Raw genomic sequence first — 18,515 nt, forward strand, 5'->3', positions numbered from 1 at the left:
GGAGTAAATAAGGGCAAAGTTTTCATTTTAGCATAATTTTTAGTACTATCCCTTTAAGAAATTACTTTGTACATCCAGGACCACCACCAAAAATAAACACACTGGTTAAAAGAAATTGCAAATAAAAAAATGAGTTAAACGATGAATAGACTTAAACATTATTTGGCTGATTGAATACTTTTGATTAAAATTAATCAAAAGATTTTTTTAAAAAAAACAATGTTTTTATTGTTGACCATAAAAACTCCATATGAGACTTACAGAGAAATTTTGAGGATTGCTCCCAGAAATTATCCTTTAACATGAAGATCAGATGAAACACATAAAGAAGGTTCTTTTTATCCACACAAAATACTCCAATGTCTGTATTCAAAGAGTTTATAATACTATGTCCAAGTCTCCTCTTTGCATCAGAAGCGTAGCTGCCGTGATTCTTCTTTGATTTGCTTGATTTATATTTCCTCACGCAGTTATTTCGTCCAAAGTAGCACATTGTACAGCACCAGAGCAAACGTCAATGAGTAAACAGGCATCAGTGTGTTTGTCCGCCAGCTGGTGGCGCTGTTGCATAGATTAGAGTCGCAGCAGTGGATGTTCACTCCCGGTAGCTCCTCCGTGTGGCAGTGTCGAGCTGTGGCGCATCCGCTGGTCAGCATCACTCCCAGAGCAACTGCACAAACACAAACAACCAGAAACCACACATGCAATCAACCGGTTTCACTCAAAGGCATGGTTGTAATGATGGTTGCAAGATAACTACTGAGTTGGTAGTTCTAAAACCTGGACGAAAAGCATTTTTGAGATCTGAGTTCATAGGTTAAAGGTATAGTCCACCCAAAAATGAAAATTCTGCCAATGATGACAATTTCACCTTCATCAGCATTTGTTTTTGAGTCTACCACTATGCAGACTTCATTTTTGAGTGTGTTTAAATGGTAAGAAATTTTTTATTTTTGTAGGAACTGTCCCTTTAAGAATTTCCTAACTGTATTTTACTGACAATTTTGGATTTATGAGTAGAAGTAAAGGATTTGTTTATTCCAGAATGAACATTTCCTGATGATAAAAAGAAGTATTGACCAAAGCACGTGTGTGGTGTTGTGGATAAACTTGAATCACGACACCAATAAAGGGCGAATAACTTGCATTTCTATGTACATGTGTACACGTATTTGCTGTAGAATCATAATCTGTTTGATTTTTATTTTCTATATAATAGTAAAATAGGATTTTTGTTCCTTAAAACAAGCCACAATTAAAACACTGCTGCATTGGCTGCTTTATTTTGAATTACTTATATGTAAAATGTTTATTTTAAATTGGGAATCTTTTCTGAAAAAAAAAGAGTTTATTTACTAGATTAATTATCCTTTCTTCATGCACTTGCTTAACATTTGATGCTTTATTGTTTATTTTGTGAGTTGTGCATGGACATAAGGGTTTTGCTCAAACCTGTATTGTACAAGCCATTGGTGTATATATATATATATATATATATATATATATATATATATATATATATATATATATATATATATATATATATATATATATATTCATATATTTCCTTATGCTGATGTATAGGCATTTGTAGCTCTACCTTTTTTTTGAAAAGAGCACAGTCACATTTAAATTTAAAGCAACAGTCACCAAAATGGCACAATTAGGATCAAAGCCTAAAAGGGGCAGTTTCAAAGAGTTCTAAATTATTATTTATGGTATTTTGAGATGAAACTTCACATACTAGTGCAGGGGTCACCAATCTCGTTCCTGGAGGTCCGGTGCTGTGCAGAGTTTAGTTCTAATTTGCCTCAACAAGCCTGCCTGGGTGTTTCAAGTACCTATTATGACCTTGATTAGCTTGTTCAGGTGTGTTTGATTAGGGTTGGAGTAAAATCTGCAGCACACCGGACCTCCAGGAATAAGTTTGGTGGTCCCTGCTCTAGAAACATCCGAGACTTATTTTAAAGTTTGTAAAAAGAGAGATAATAGGACGCTTTTTAAACATCATTGCTTTTCATCAGTGGTGAGGTGTGCTTTTTTGTATGTGATGTCTTTCTGATCACAAAAGGTTACACAAAGGACCCAAAGATCTTGACCACAACAATAAAAGTCACGTGCATGAAACCCATGAATAAATTTCCAGGACATTGAGGGAGAAATGTTGCAGATTTAAGGCGATAAAACATAATTGGAGTTAATAAATAGGGATACCAAATGCAAATGATTTGTCTCATTTAAAGGTGTGCTTTAAAGGATGTTGTAGAGCTGCACAATTAATCGAAAAAAGATCGCGATCTAGATTTGACCCTCTAGACGATCTTAATCCAGCATTTCTACGATTCTGCCAATCATATTTTCAAGTTCAGGAGGGAAGCAAAGGCGGCTGCACGAGTCTTTTCATTCTTTCACATACATTGCTCAGCAACATGGACACCTCCAAATGATGTTAAAAGAGTCACATACTGTATTTATAAGGTATAATTTACCTAGAAATGTCCTTTTTGTTTTCATATAATGCTGTATTCGCAGCTGGGAAATCACACATGACGTGAGCTGCTGACGCGCACGCATCTACTTTAGTGAACAGAACATATTATTGTTGTTTTACCATATTTTTGAGAAAAAACAATAATAATTGCAGACTCATTTTAACCTTTTTTTTTACATCTACAAAGAAAATCGTGATCTTTATTTTAAGAAAAAAAATTGCGATTCTTATTTTTGCCAGATTCGTGCAGCTCTAGTGTGTTGCCATGTTGGACACAAGAATTGTGGCAAACATAGTGGAATGTCTTTACTATTAGTAACATATTAAATTATAAAACCGTGATCCTATATGTCTAATAGTTTACACAAAGATTGCACAGAGACTGAGAAGAGTGTTCGCAGAGTGTTAGGATCATAACTGAGATATACTTTAAGCTTTATTGTACAATGCATAGCTAAAATCACAAAGAATTACCTAAAAACCTAAACATTATATTTTTATAGTTACTACCAGCCTCTATCTAGTTTATCAAGATACAGTCAAAGACACAACTGAAGGCATAGTTTACCCAAAAACTAAAATTACCTAATTTATTTGTTCTTGTGTATGTGTGTGTGTGTGTGTGTGTGTGTGTGTGTGTGTGTGTGTGTGTGTGTGTGTGTGTTTAACCTTTTCAAGCTTCTTTCTTCTGTTGAACACAAAACAAGATATTTTGAAGAATGTTGATGCTGGCATCCATTGACTTTACTGCATTATTCAAAATGTCATCTTTTTTTCAACATATGAATGAAACTTAGTGGTTTATTTGTAAGCAAATTTCGAGAGGATCACGTGCTTATGATTGTTCACAGCTGTTCCAACTTTAGCTAATGACTAATTATCCTATCAGACGATCCTTAACTCACTATAAATAACCAAACTTTTCTCATCTCAATATCTTCGTCTTGAAGAAACCCCCCCACGCAACCTTACTTTCCCTCCTTTTAAACGGGTGACACGGTGGCCAGTGATTAACGCTGTTGCCTTACAGCAAGAATGCCCCTGGTTTAATTCCCTTTTAAACCAGGTGACATTTTTGTGCGGAGTTTTGCTCATTCTCCCTGTGATCGCATGGGTTTTTCCCCGGTCCTCCGGTTTCCTCCCACAGTTCAAAAGCAAGCACCCTAAACAATTAATCCAAAATATTTTAGCCAAAATCTGAGTACACCTTCTCAGCATACTTATCCGATACTTAGCTACTATAAGCAGGAGCGGGAGTCATCGAGATCTACCTGAGCTCAAACTCCCCTCTTGCCTTGCAACAGGAGGGAGCCCAGGGCTCGAGGATCTTATTAGCTCAGGGCTCTCTCCCGGGACAGCACGCCAAACAACCTTAATTATCCATCATCAGCTAAGTGTGAACTCTTGAAAACAGGTTTTGAACAAGTGAATGCTGAGTAAATGGTGAATTTTAATTTTGGAGTGAATTACGCCTTAGGGGTCTGTTTACCCAGAAACAAACCAACCCACAGAAGTCAATACGTCAATAACATTATAAACTATATGTATTCATTCACTAGAACAGTATTATTGCTTGTCAAAGAGACAATTAAGGCAGATATATATCCAAGAATAGCAACAACAACAAAAAAAAATCAAGACCAAAAAAAAAGAGAGATGTCAGATTTATTGTTAATCGCTGTTGATAGATTCCAACTTATCTTAAAGCCAGAGCATTCATGTAACTAAAAGAAAAAAGATCTTGCCATATACTGCAGTAAACCCCAGAGCGTGATGACTGAGTCATGTGACAGGTCTGAGAGCGGCAGAGCTGGCTCAACTTGTGAAAGTGGATAACTCTGGAGGATTACGGCTGGCCGATGATCCAACACACACACAGAGAGAGAGAAATCCCTGATGATCGCTGTCTAAATGCTCTTATCAGCCTTATCAATTTGACTGATTTGCTTGCCACCTATCAGGAGGACTGTTTGTTTGAGAGACTGACTGTATTCTGTCAATGCCATTTGGGTTTGTTGTCAATGCCATTTTGGGTTTGGAGGTTTGGGTTTATTGTGCGCTCATTTTTGCAATTGTTTTAGAACTTCAGATTCAGTTGCCTATGGGAAAAATGACTAGAAATAATAAACGGCAGAAACGGTCAGACTACTTGCTTTATAAGTGTGTTCATGTGTTCAATAATTGCAACATCTTGCAGAGAGTGGCAGGTTCGATCATAGCCTGGAGCTGGATGGGTGCAATAGCACCAGTGGGTTACATTTGGGGGCTCATCCGGGATGGCAGTGGGGTTTAGGGGGTGAGTGTAATGGAGGCCAGCTAGTGAAGTGCTATACAGGTAAACCTCACTCATCCGACCTCTAAAGGTGCTCTAGTGACAGACGCTAGAGGCCATGGACTTAAGCCTCCTTGGTACAGCAACCTGACTCCCATGTGGAGAGTTGCTGGTTCAATCCCAGATCTGAGGGGGTTTGGGTGGTGTAGGACCGGCAGGGTTACATTAGTGCCGTGACCCAGATGGGAGTGAGGTTCAGGGGGTGAGTGTAGCGACAGATGCTAGAGGCCATGGTCTTTAGCTACCTTGTTAGAGCAACCGACTCCCATGCAGTGAGTCGCCAGTTTGATCCCAGCTCGGAGCAGGTTTTTGTGGTGTAGGACTGGCGGGGTTAATTGGTGCCGTGACCCAGATGGGAGTGAGGTTCAGAGGGGTGAGTGTAATGGAGGCCAGCTAATGAAGTGCTGTGTAGGTAAACCTCACTCCTCTGACCTCTAAAGGTGCTTTAGTGACACTTGCTAGAGGCCATGGTCTTTAGCCTCCTTGTTAGAGCAACCGATACCATGGGGAGAGTCGCCGGTTCGATCCCAGCTCAGTTTGGGTGGTGTAGGACCGGCGGGGTTAAATTGGTGCCATAACCGGGATGGGAGTGAGGTTAAGGGAGGTGAGTGTAATGGAGGACAGCTAGTAAAGTGCTATGCAGGTAAACCTCACTTCTCTAACCTCTAAAGTTGCTCTAGTGACAGATGCTAAAGGCCATGGTCTTTAGCCTCTTTGTTAGAGCAACTGACTCCCATGCGCAGAGTTGCCGGTTTGATCCCAGTTCAGAGTGGGTTGGACGGTGTATAGGACCAGTGGGGTTACACTTGTGTTGTTATTTGGAAAAACTAAAATTAAACAGATTCTGATTCAACAGTTCCATAGAAAAACAAAAACTCTAAAAGAGGGGTTCTGTTGTAATAATTTAGGAGCAAGACAACTGGCCAGTCTCTGAACAATTGAACTTACCGGACAATTTTTTCTGCTCTAATGGACAATGTTTTTTTTTATGAAATACCAACTTTAACTGTATCAGTAAATGGCATGGGATGCAATGTCAACCCACACTGTATGATATTTTATTGTATTTTTGCGGTAAGTAGCAGCACTCTTGCCAGCCATTTACCACTACTCCCCCTTTACAGTAAATTTCATTTACTTGTAAATGTGTTTTACAGTAGCAGGGCTCTACCGCAATTTTATGTGACAGTAGAATAGCCTTATCGCAACTTTTTATGGTAAAATACTTTTTTTCATATTTTAATTTTACAGTATCATTTTACTGTACTTTTACTGTAATTTATTTAGTCTTCATTTTTTTTTTCATTTTCCTTTAGCTTAGTCCCTTATTTATCAGGGGTCACCACAGTGCAATGAACTGCCAACTCTTCCAGCATATGTTTTACGCAGTGGATGCACTTCCAGCCACAACCCAGTACTGGGAATATTTTTAGTATTCACTATTGAATTTAATAAATAATAAAGAGTGACGAAATCATGTTATTATATCTATTTGAAATGGTTTACAAAAGTCATTTTCATTTATCATTTATCATCTATTTTAAATACATTTTGTGATGCAAGAATTTTTTCATCAACTTTCCATTTTTGTCTTCAACTGGCAGTACTTGATTACTTTGATTACAATTAAATACTGCAGATCCTTAATATACAGTAAGTTACCGTAAAAGTACTGAAAACTGGACTGACAGTTTCAATTTACTAGAACTTCTGTTAAGCTGCTTTAACACAATCTACATATTAAAAGCGTTGTAGAAATAACGATGAATTGAATTAAATTTTACAATTACCCACAATGCAGTGCTTATTACAGAAGCACATTGTAAAGAATGTATGTAGTATTATACTGGGTGTTTATGCAGTAAATTACTGTAAAATTGCGACAGTCTAACAGTGGGATATAATACACCATGCTCTTCTGGGAGAAACACTAGGCACTGATGTCTGTGGATGTGCAGGTGGCTTGGAGGATGTGGGCATGGGCTTATTCATTTTTGTAACACAAACTGGAGGTATGCATACATTTGTTAAATGACAGCCAGTTTGAAATGGGTCTCATTCTTTTTTGTTTTCTTTCTTGGTTCTTCAAAGATGCATTAAAGATTAAAGATGCCATGGTTTCATTTTTGTTTTCGCATTGGCGCTGGGAGGGGGAAAATACTTTAGAGCATAGCTCAGCTTTGATTGTGTGATATCCTCATGAGGGGCAACCCAAATTTCTGGCATATCAGAAATTAATCTGACCATCCAGTTGTGGGTTTGGGGGGGGGGGGGGGGGATGGGGGTTATTCACCTTTCTTCTCTACTGTATGACTCAGAAATCGACTCAGTGTAAGTTCAGATAAATGTGTAGAACATTTGAATAAACTAATGGAACTTCTTCCACTATAAAAAGCACTTTATTCCACAGAAAGTTTGGAGTTTTAGAACTGTCGACAGCAATAAATAACTTGTTGTTTTCAGTAACTCACAAACAGTCTGCGAATTCCACCGGGGCTTTTACACCAGAGAAAAATTTTCCTTAATTCCAAGAACTGTTAGTTAGAACTACAAGTACTTTTTAGTGTTAGATACTTATTAACAGGATCTAATCCAGCACAATGGGAACTACAGGAACACAGGTGTACTGTTTGAATGTGTGTCTTACAGTAATACAAACCAGAGGAACCTGTTCCACAGTTTTTAAAAAACAATTAACCTGAAGTGCTTGCTTTTTGGTGTTTTTCCACCGCAGTAAATGGGAATGATTTTAGTTCTAGGAATGAGATTTTGGGGAACTAAATTTGCTCCCACAGTATTTGAGAGCAGGGTCTAATCAAGCACAATAGGAACTAAATGATTGCATGTCTTATGTTAAATTAGATCAGAGTAGGCATGGGGCCAGTATAAGATTCTGACGGTATGATAACCGTGGATAAATATATCACGGTTTCATGGTATCATGGTATTGTGATTACTGCTCTAAAATAAATCTTTTTTTCAATGTCTGGGGGGAAAAAATCCCTTTTGAACACAGAGTATTTTATTTTGAGAAACATTTAAAATATTTTGGATCAGTAAACCTGTCAGACTAAAGTAATTATTGAATTTTGCTGTCTTCGTTTGTTTAAAAAAAAAAAAAACAGATTTTGTTTTTACAATTTAAAATGCCATTTTTTCCGTTGGAGATATTCTTGTCCTAATAAAAAATTTAAAAAACGGAAATAAAAAAATCTTACACATATCTTAGGAACGGTATTGCAGAAAATGTTAAAAACCTTTTAAAACCTTGACCTTTCCAAACCGCTGTATACCTTGAAAACAGTTATCACCAGAGGAACCTTTTCCACAGTTCCAGGAACTATTAATCAGAAAATACCTGCATTTTGTGTGATGACGAGTTCTAGGAATGGATTTTGGGGGAACGAAATTATCCTCTACAGTACTCCAGAAGAAAAACTGCTTTTTGGTGTGTTGACACCACAGAAACTGGGACTGATTTCAGTGCTAGGAAGGGAATTTTGCAGAACTAAATTTGCTCTCACAGTACTTCCCACACCGTAGGAACTACATGAATGCATGTCTTACGCTAATACAAACCAAAGGAACCTTATCCCCATTTCCAGGAACTATTAAGTAAAAATACCTGCTTTTTGGTGTGTTGACCACAGGAACTGGGAATGATTTTAGTTCTAGGAATGGTATTTGGGGGAACTAAATTTGCTCCCACAGCACTTCAGAACAGGATATAATCCAGAACTATAGGAACTACATGAATGCATGTCTTACGCTAATACAAACCAGAGGAACTTTTTTCCTCAGTTCCAGGAACTATTAAGTAGAAAATTCCTGCTATTGGTGTGTTGACATCACAGCAACTGAGAATGATTTTAATTCTGGGAATGGAATTTGGGGGAACGAAATTTTCCACTACAGTACTTCAGATCAGGGTCTAATCCAGAACTATAGGAACTACATGAATGCATGTCTTATACTAATACAGGGGTCACCAAACTTGTTCCTGGAGGGCCGGTGTCCTACAGATCTTAGCTCCAACCCTAATCGAACACACCTGAACGAACTAATTAAGGTCTTACTAGATATACTTGAAACATCCAGGCAGGTGTGCTGAAGCAAGTTGGAGCTAAACCCTGCAGGGACACCGGCCCTCCAGGACCGAGATTGGTGACCCCTGTACTAATACGAACCAGAGGAACCTTTTCCGCAGTTCCAAGAACTATTAAGCAGAAAATACCTATTAAGAACTATTAAGCAGAAAAAAAAACACTTTTTTTGTGTGTGTTGACACCACAGAACCTGAGAATGGTTTTACTTTTAAGAATGGCATTTAGGGGGAACTAAATTAGCTCCTACTTAGGAGTAAGGTCTAATCCAGCACAATAGGAACTACAATGACACAAGTGTGCACTAACTGGTTCAATGCATGTCTTCTGGTAATACTGCACCAGAGTATTGTAAAGCATTACAAAACATTCATATTCAGAATTAGTGACATTTACCTGCTGCTTTTCTTTGAAATTGTGCACTCCTTCTAAATAACTTATGTTTACATTCCACCTCCATTAAATGATGCACAAAACACACAATGAATATCTATTTCCTCAATCCTGTAGTTCCTCATTTTGTCAAATGCAACATTTGATTCGACTTTCAGGGTTTAGAGTTTCTAAGGGTTATGCAAATGCAACCAGCAAAATGATCTGAGGGAAAGTTAGTTCTCAGGGAACTGAGTCTGTTGGCTAGTGCCTATAGGTGCAAAAAAACCCAATGCATTGAATAAATTCAAACCCAGTGTAAGATTTTTAGGAAATGGTGATTCATTGGACGTTCAGACAAGCTTTTACAGTAGGTGTTGGTTTTTGTCGCTGATTAGGAGATGAAGGTGTTGGAAGTGCGGGTTAAAACAGGATAATTAGTCAGGGGGCAGGGAACACTGTGATCACTAAGTTCATCCGCCTCTAATGCTCCTTGCGGTGCCAAAGTGTGATGACAATTACACGCACCAAGCCTCACGAGCAGGATTAAGGTGTCTCCCTGGAGTTGTGTTGCTCAGAGGATTTGAGAAAATCCTCAGAACAAAATTTGATGAACTATAGCTCGTCACCAAAAACAATCATTATGCATTATTCTTGATTAATACTCAGCTAATGACTTTCTCAAGCCTAGTTTGATTGTTGTTGTGCTAGTAGTTGCTGGTGGGTGGTTGTGCAGTACAGTAGTCAAGGGCATTATTCTTACCACTTTCAGTTCTGATGCAGAAGCGATGCTTGAAGCCCTTGTGGGAGTGGGAGCAGGTGATGATTTCGGGCCTGGAACAGCCTACGTCCACATACCTCTGGTTATGCACAATGTTACAAGCATAACACTGCAGCCCGTCGGCTATAAAGAAGAAAGCAGATATTTTGTTTTCAATCTGAGCAATGGAGAACTCTGAAAAATATGAGCAAAAGCAGCCTGTTTGTATTGAAAAAAATGTGGAGTATTTCTTCTTTCACCATTAGTTTCTCAGTGATTTCACCCATGGCTCCGCATAAAGCAGAGATGAGGTTATAGCAGCTGAGATTGAATTCAGCCCTGAGGTTTTAAGTCACTCAGCCATGTGCTCTGTTTATACACATGGGTTTAGCTGTACCGTGCCTTCGGCAACACTATGACAGGTGGTTGTTAGGCTAATATACTGCTACTCTTTGCTAATGTTATGTTTAAAGGGTAGTGCAGTATTCACGATTAATAAAACACCTCGGAAAGTGTAAATCATTTACATTAACAAAGAAAAAGCATTCGCTTGCATGCATTATTTACACATTTTTGAGTCCCTGATGTTTTGAAGGATTTGCAGTGACACGCGATCTGTATCTGTCGTCGTGCTTTGACACTATCCAGTAGAAATCTGCATATTGTATGTAGTGTTTCTGACAGATTGTTGGCTTTTCTTTGTGTATGGTAATTTATCATTTCTGGTAATGCAATCTTGTCCTTTTTAAAAGGCAAAGTTCATCTGGTGGCGGTGGTTCACTTTATGTAACCCCCTCACTAGGAATGCCTTCCGACAGAAATGTTGAATTTGCATGTAAGATTAGATCTAAATGAGGCTAGCGAGCTTCATGGGGCGACACTGCAAGCAAACAATGATATTTGAATTCATTATTCTTGTGTAGTGCTGATGTGTTTGATGAAAGTATTGCTACGCAAAGTGTCAAATACAAAAAGAAAATGTGTTTGTCTGACAGTAATACAGTAATACAAATGGAGGGAAACATGCATGTACATTGGTGAAGTTATTTGGTCCAGATATTTGCTATAAAACACAAAAACCTTGGAAAACAGTGTAAAAAAGCTTTCTGAAACTATCTATAATTTTAAATACAGTAAAATGTAAATAACAATACAGGACAACCTTTAAATTTTAGATTGAAACAATTTTTTTTAATAAACCAGTAATCCCAACATTTATTTTATGCTTGATCTATATAAATTATAGGTATAAAATGTATGTAAAAAATTATATACTGTATGTATGTTTGTGTGTGTGTGTGGTCATGTGATGTGCGCTTTCAGCTGTATAATGTTGGAAGGAGGTCTTTTCAGAAGTGCTAGGTGAAACGCCAGTGTAGACGTGAATCGTTTTCGTTCTAATGCCATTTTAAAACGAAGACGTATTAGAAGTATTATAAGTTTTGAGAGACAGCACGTCAGTGACCATTGGCCTGTCTTTGAGCAAAGACAATTGATGTTTGTCCACAAGATGGCGACAGAGACCTCTTAATGAGCCCTGAGAGAAAAACACTGTAATTTCAAATTACAGCTGATCAAATCATTAATTAACTGGTAAATGACTTTCTAAGTCAATTTCTCTCTTTTGTATGTTGTAGGGCTTTATTTTTATACCATAGTAATATTGTGATCTCCAGATTACAACAGAGACATACTGGGAGATATCTTTGTAGACTGATGGCATTTCATGCCATTCAGCCTTAAAAATGTCAACAAAATCAATTAGAGACATTACGCTAGAGAATCATTCAAACACTAGCTCAAAAATGATGTTGGTGAATTAGTAACGGCTTCTGCGGTTCTGTTGTCAGCTCTAGTTGTGAATGAGTGGCGGAAGAAAGTAGTTCCTCTTACAAAAGGGTTTTAAGACGCTCCGTGTGTGATTTTCTTTTTTATACACACGATAATGCCGTCAAACTGTTGTATAAATGCAATATCACACTAGTAGCAGTGCAATGTTGATGCATTTCGTCACTAGTGACGATCATCCATAAAATGGCGTCACTGGTGACAATATACATACACACACACAAACACACAGGCAATAGCAAGTACATATGCAGTGTATTGTACAGTTTTTCCACACACACACACACACACACACACACACACACACACACACACACACACACACACACACACATATATATATATATATATATATGTGTGTGTGTATGTATATGTATATATGTATATATATATATATATATATATATATATATATATATATATATATATATATGTGTATATATATTGTTAGATTTACATGCAAGCATACATAGATTTTTCATAAATCAAGCAGAAATTTTGTTTTCATTAGACAGACATACACACTTGCACACATGAATTATATAATGTTTGTTTATGAATACAAAAATGTACTACATTTATAATTACATGTTACTTTACTTTACAACATCCTTGATGCACTGTAACATCATAAACTTGCTATATAGTTAGTATGATACATAGTAGTATTTAAGTATGCATAATGTATTCTTATTGCCATAGTAAGTGCATGCATCTTGCAAAACATGGATGCCATAATAAAGTGCTACTATTCCTTTATAATTGAATAGTTACTTGTTTATTTATATGTTGACTGACACTCATGCACCTGCACACACACAAACACACACACACACACCTACCTTGCAACATGAAAAGTGTCAGCAATGCCAAGAAATAATAGAGTCCATATCCATGCAGCGTGTGCGTATGGAGAGTCATGGGTGCAGCTCGAGGAAAGTCGCCCAGGGCTGAGCTATGAAAGGGCTGCTAGTGAGAGGAATCCTCCTGGGAGTCCGGCTCTTTCAGCGTGAGCCACCAGCCTCCAACAAAACACTCACTCTGCTACTCCAAAAGAAAAAGGGGAGGGGCATGATATCAAGTAGAAAAGAAAACCCAGAATCAATAATGAGACTTTACGAATATAGGCTACTTCAAAATAAAGTGTCCCAGCTTTCTTCCATCCTCCCATAAGCCCTAGAGAGGGAGCCTGGCAGAAGCACACAGTCTGCCTGAGACCCTCTGCTGGATCAGAGGTAATTTGCTCATTGATAATCCCAAAGCCCCAGATAAACATTTTCACGCCCAGTCTCTCGCTGTGACAGAAGAGTCCGCCTCGATGCTCTTATGTGCGTGTGGTATTAATGCGTCTGAGTCTTCGGGCCACACTGCGTTTAATGAAAATTTAAGAAGCAAAGTGTCACCCGGAAAGTGATGTTTAATGAAGGAGTGGGTGGGTTTTCTGGGACCAACACAGACACAAATCAAAAGCGCCTGCTGTGCTTTGAAGGGTCCAATCAGTCTCAGAAGTGACCTGAAGCGCTTTGATATATACACACTCTTAGGAAAAAATGACTATAAACAGTATCAAATTAGGGTTCTTCTGCTTTTACCGATAGCAGAACTCTTTTTCGTGAGGTTCCATAATAGAATTTGCTTTTAAGGTGCTATTTAAGACCATAAAATTATTTGAAATAAAATTCTCATTTATATTAGTATAATTATTATTTTTTTTACAAATATTTCTTCATTATATTATTATTATTATTATTATTATTATTATTATTGTTTTTGTTATTAATATTAGAGTAGTATTTCCAAAAAAGTAAAAGAAAAAAATTATATGCTGTAAAAAGGCGATGTACCACCATAATTGTTTTTATATAACATTTTTATTATTAGTAATTTGATTATTAATTATTTTAAAATATTTTGATTTATGTCTAATTAATTAATTATTTATTAATTTATTTATTACTATTATTATTACTGTTGTTGTTGTAAAATTCAAACAAACTAAAAGAAAAAAATGCTGAAAGTTCTGTGCATCACTATAAAATATATTTTTATATTATTTTTATTAGTAGTATATTTATTAACTTTTTACAAATGTTTTAATTAATTAATAACAATAATAGTCATTTATTATTATTATTATTATTATTATTATTATTATTATTATCATTATTATTATTATTATGTTGTAATTGTTGATGTAACGTTTCCAACTAAACTAAAAGAAAACAAATACTTTGAAAGTGCTGTGTTGGACCATAAAATAGTAATTAATTCTTTAAACATATTACTTAATTGATGTTTAATTTATTATTAATAATAATAATAATCATTATTATTATTATTGTTGTTGTTGATGTTGGCGGTTCATTCTGCTGTGGCAACTCGGGAATAATAAATGGACTAAGCCGACAAGAAAATGAGTGAATGAATTGTATTTCTGTCTCGTTATTGAAAAGAAATCATGTTCTTAAAACATTTCTCTAATGTGACTGTGAGAATGTTGTTACTTTGGTTTTATGAAACATTGTGAAAACGTTTTCTAATAGAACATTGTTTAATATGATCCCTTACCAACATTTTTAAAACATTGCTAGAATGTTCTTGTTCATTGTTTTGGGAAAAGACATTCATTGGATATTACATTGAAATGTTCTCTTTAAAACATTAACAGAACCTTTTAGGTAATGTTAGCCAAAGTTGAGAGGACGTTCCCTGGGATACCACATTAAATTCAAAATTCTCCTTCTTGCATTTTAGATCCTTAAATGGCCTAGCTCCCTCTTATCATTGCAACATGCTTGCCCCCTACACCCCAATTTTCTCATTACGTTTTGCTGACTCTGGCCTTCTCGCTGTCCCTCGGTACCACCTCTCTTCAATGGGGGGGCAGATCATTTAGTGTTATTGCACCCAAACTCTGGAACTCACTCCCTTTGTTCAGCTAATAATATCTCAGAATTCAAATCTTTACTTAAAACTCACTTATTTTCTGAATGCTTCACTTCTGATCTGACAAACTGACCACTTTATCTGTTCCACCTGCACTTTGCTCATTTGTCTCTTAGGTATTGTTTTTGTATTTCATTTGTTATATTTGACTGCCTGTATGTTTGTGTATCTAATGCTGTCTCTACATTTATCTGCTTATACTATCTCTTTTTGTCGCATTCTTTGCAAAGTGTCCTTAAACTCTGGAAAGGCGCTATATAAATAAAAATTATTATTATTTATTATTATATGCTGGATATGCTGGTGGCGACCCCTGATTAATTAAAGGACTAAGCGAAAAAGCAAATGAATGAATGAATGAATGAATGTCTTACTAGTGGAGAAGAGTAGAGTGTTTCCTCAAATGAGTAGAACTGGGCCCACATGCTCTGCTAATCTAAAAACAGGAGAGAGAAAAAAACATGTTTGTTAAGAAACAACCACAATTTTAAACTTTAAAAGCTATAGAGATTTAAATAAAGAGCAAATTTACCTGTTGAGAGAGTGTTGACAGTCTGTTTAGTAGATAGTTGAGCTCCAGATAACCAGTAACAAGACGTTTTGTCAGTTACAGATTTGAAAAGCAAAAAGGCGGGAAATAAAGAAGGCTAACCACACAGCGTAAAATGGCTCTTCAGGACCATATGGTTTCAAATAGAACTGTTACTATGTTCAAAAAAACCTTTTGAAGAACTGATATCCCTCTCTCTGGCTTCTTCTGGCGCTCTTTCTATCTACAGTAGTTCGTTTAAGAGTTTTTTTCCTTCGTGACACCGGCTGGTGGGATCAAGAGAGTCGAGGTGTTTTGGCATGTGTTATGTGTAGTGCATCTAAATGGGGAACTGGTGAGGATGACATTAATATTCATGTGCATTAACACGTTTCAGTTAAAGGAGGTGTTCGTGTGAATTGTTTTATATTTACTCCTTTTCCTGCTCACAGTCGTATAAGCAGAGCTACATTTAACTTTTTTTTGCCCAAATGCACCCGAAGAAAAATTCGAGTATACAGTAGTTGCCAGAGGGTTTTGGTATGGTTGCTAGGGTCTACTGGGACAGTTTATAGGTGGCTATGTTGTTTGCTGCCCAAGTCAAAGAGTTTAAAATGTACATCTCTTCTCAAAAATAAAATTTGTTGCTAAATTGTTTTAAATATTCTGGTTATTTCCAGTCATAAACATATTTAGAGTATCAAATTGTCAGTGAGGACTCAGACACATTTTAATTGTATAGCACCATAGATATATACACTAGATATCGCATAGGGACCCTGAGCATGCGTCAATAGCGCCGCCACATTGGTACAGTACTCCCAGGACAAATGTCATTCAACCGCACTAGTCAAGACAGTGTTATTACGTGAAGATGCGGGACTTTAGCGCTGTCTACGGGTGTAGTAACGAGCAAACAAAGAAAACAAAGCATAAAGGCCGAACATTTCATAGGTAATATTATGTTTTTTCTCTTTCTGTATGTTCTGAACTTTTGTGCTAATCGGGTAACGTTATTGATGATAACAGTCACTTACTGAATTCACCATACGGCAAATGAGAAGTGAAAAAATTATAATTTTCGTAATTAGAAAAAAAATTACATACTAACATCCAGGAAAACTCCCGATCATAGATATATGTGTTTATGTGTATATCTCTGGCTTTGCATGGCCACAGTCCTCCACTGTACCTTGGTCCCGCATTCATTTCAAAGGAGCGCTACCCTGTAGCAAGATGGCGGCGCTATTCACGCATTCCGTCCAATAGACAACAATAGGCCAGGCGACATCTAGTGTATATATCTATGGTATAGCACTAACAGTCACAAATCATATAGTTTCAAATCAGCTAAACAGAAGATATATTTGTTATCAGCAATGACTTGTCTGTAGGGCAAAAATGGGCAGTTAAAAATCATACAAGTCCTACAGTTTAATTTCATTTTATTATTTAAGAAAAGAAAAACTGAAAATCGTAAAGGGCACCTATTTTACCCCTTTTTTCAAGATTTTGTGTCTCCAGAATGTGTCTGTAAAATTTCAGCTCAAAACACCCATCAGATTATTTATTGTAGCTTTCAGAATATTAGAATTGTCTTCTCTGAACACAATGAAGCTGTTTTTGTTGCCTGTGCCTTTAATAATCAGGACAAAATCATGGTGGCAGACCATCAGGCCACCTGTAAATGTCCCGGTGCTCCCTATGACAAGTCTGCCCCTGCCTATATCATATTGCGGTGGGCCTCTTAATGTGAGGGATTTGGATCATATTTTCACATCAGGAAATAAAAAAAGAGACTTATTGTCTTTAAATCACCCCAGTATGAATGAGCACACACTATACAGTGCCTAGACACAGTTCTGTCCGAACAGCTTACAAAAGATGATTTTCATCATAGGTGCCCTGTAAGACATTGATTACTTTCTGCGATAATTATCCCTTTTCGACGTAATAAACCAGGGTTTGAATACACCTTATTGTAAACCCATTTTTGGATTTATTTTCTTCTCATCACAAAGGCTTTCATTTGGAAAAAAAAATAATAATAATAAAATCTTGTTAAAAAGTGTCAATTAAAGTAATGGGCATGTAATAAAGTATTATGGGTTAGGATAGGGTTAGGGCTTGGGTAGGTTGGTGTAGAAATAGTTTTATTTTCCCTTTAAGACAATATAAATATGATAAGTTTTCTAATTTACACTCAGTAGGGCATCATTACATAATATATGTTGACGTGCAACTATTTGCCATAATTTCCCTTAAAGCATAGGTGTCAAACTCAATTCCGGGAGGGCCACTGCTCTGTATATTTTTGCTATAACTCTGATCAAACACAGCTGTTCCAAATAATAAAGCTGTTCATGACTCCCAGCTCCCAGCTGTGTGTGTAATCAGAGGAGAACAGGAACAGGTGTGTGCGTGTGGTGCATGACAGGATTTGTAGTTTCTTATGGAGACAGGATTGTAGTCCGATGTGATAGTGAATGTTCTAGAGCAATCTATAACGGTAAGGGTAAGACTGCTGGTGATCGTGACAGGTGTAAACCCAGCCGTGTTGGCCAATCAAAAAGAAAAAAAACAGCACACATTGATGTCATTAGGCAAGAACTCCAGTTGTAGTGTCCACACAACAACACTGTACCTGGAGTATAAAAATATTCTACATCCTGGCCAGAGTTTTCAGAAAGTTTTGGTTCCAATCACCCGATACATCAATACTCAATTTTTCACTAAAACTTTGTTGAGATCTCAGTAAGGCGCTTTAGTAAGAAAATACTACTTCCGCCTGCAGCAACAGCACAGAGATGAAGAATGCGTGAGCGGAGGCTGAAAGGGTCTTCGTCTTCACTCCTACTCTGTTTGGCAAGATCCAGAAGTGCAGAGATTAACTCTGCAGATGAGGAACAGCTCCAGGCTTAGCTCTGGGTTACACATAATTGCTCATAATAGCTCTGTGTGAGTCTGTTGTTATTCAGGACAGCAGAGAAGTGAGTGACAAGCGCTCGCTGCCGGATTCTCAATCCTTCATGCTGTGACAGCAGAGGCACCAGCCCAAAAATACTAGAGAAATCACAAGAACACAAAAGCATGAAATTTTCATCTCGCTCCACGGATCCAAAAAGACAAGCCTT

At 37.1% G+C, this 18,515-nt stretch overlaps 1 non-coding gene across 2 annotated transcripts; it reads right to left on the bottom strand.

The window, feature by feature from the left end:
* Positions 1-202: 202 nt before the first annotated feature.
* Positions 203-17,670, bottom strand: LOC103911143 (uncharacterized). Of its 2 annotated transcripts, XR_012406490.1 has the most exons (5): positions 15,385-17,670; positions 15,227-15,288; positions 12,749-12,950; positions 10,062-10,202; positions 203-670 (listed from the first exon to the last, which is right to left on the bottom strand). It is a non-coding gene; the product is annotated as an uncharacterized protein (transcript). The 2 variants fall into 2 exon arrangements; XR_011015627.2 differs by lacking the exons at positions 15,227-15,288; positions 15,385-17,670 and having other exon boundaries at positions 12,749-13,275.
* Positions 17,671-18,515: the final 845 nt, after the last annotated feature.

The sequence above is a fragment of the Danio rerio genome, chromosome 5 (assembly GCF_049306965.1).
Source record: "Danio rerio strain Tuebingen ecotype United States chromosome 5, GRCz12tu, whole genome shotgun sequence".
Lineage (NCBI taxonomy): Eukaryota > Metazoa > Chordata > Actinopteri > Cypriniformes > Danionidae > Danio > Danio rerio.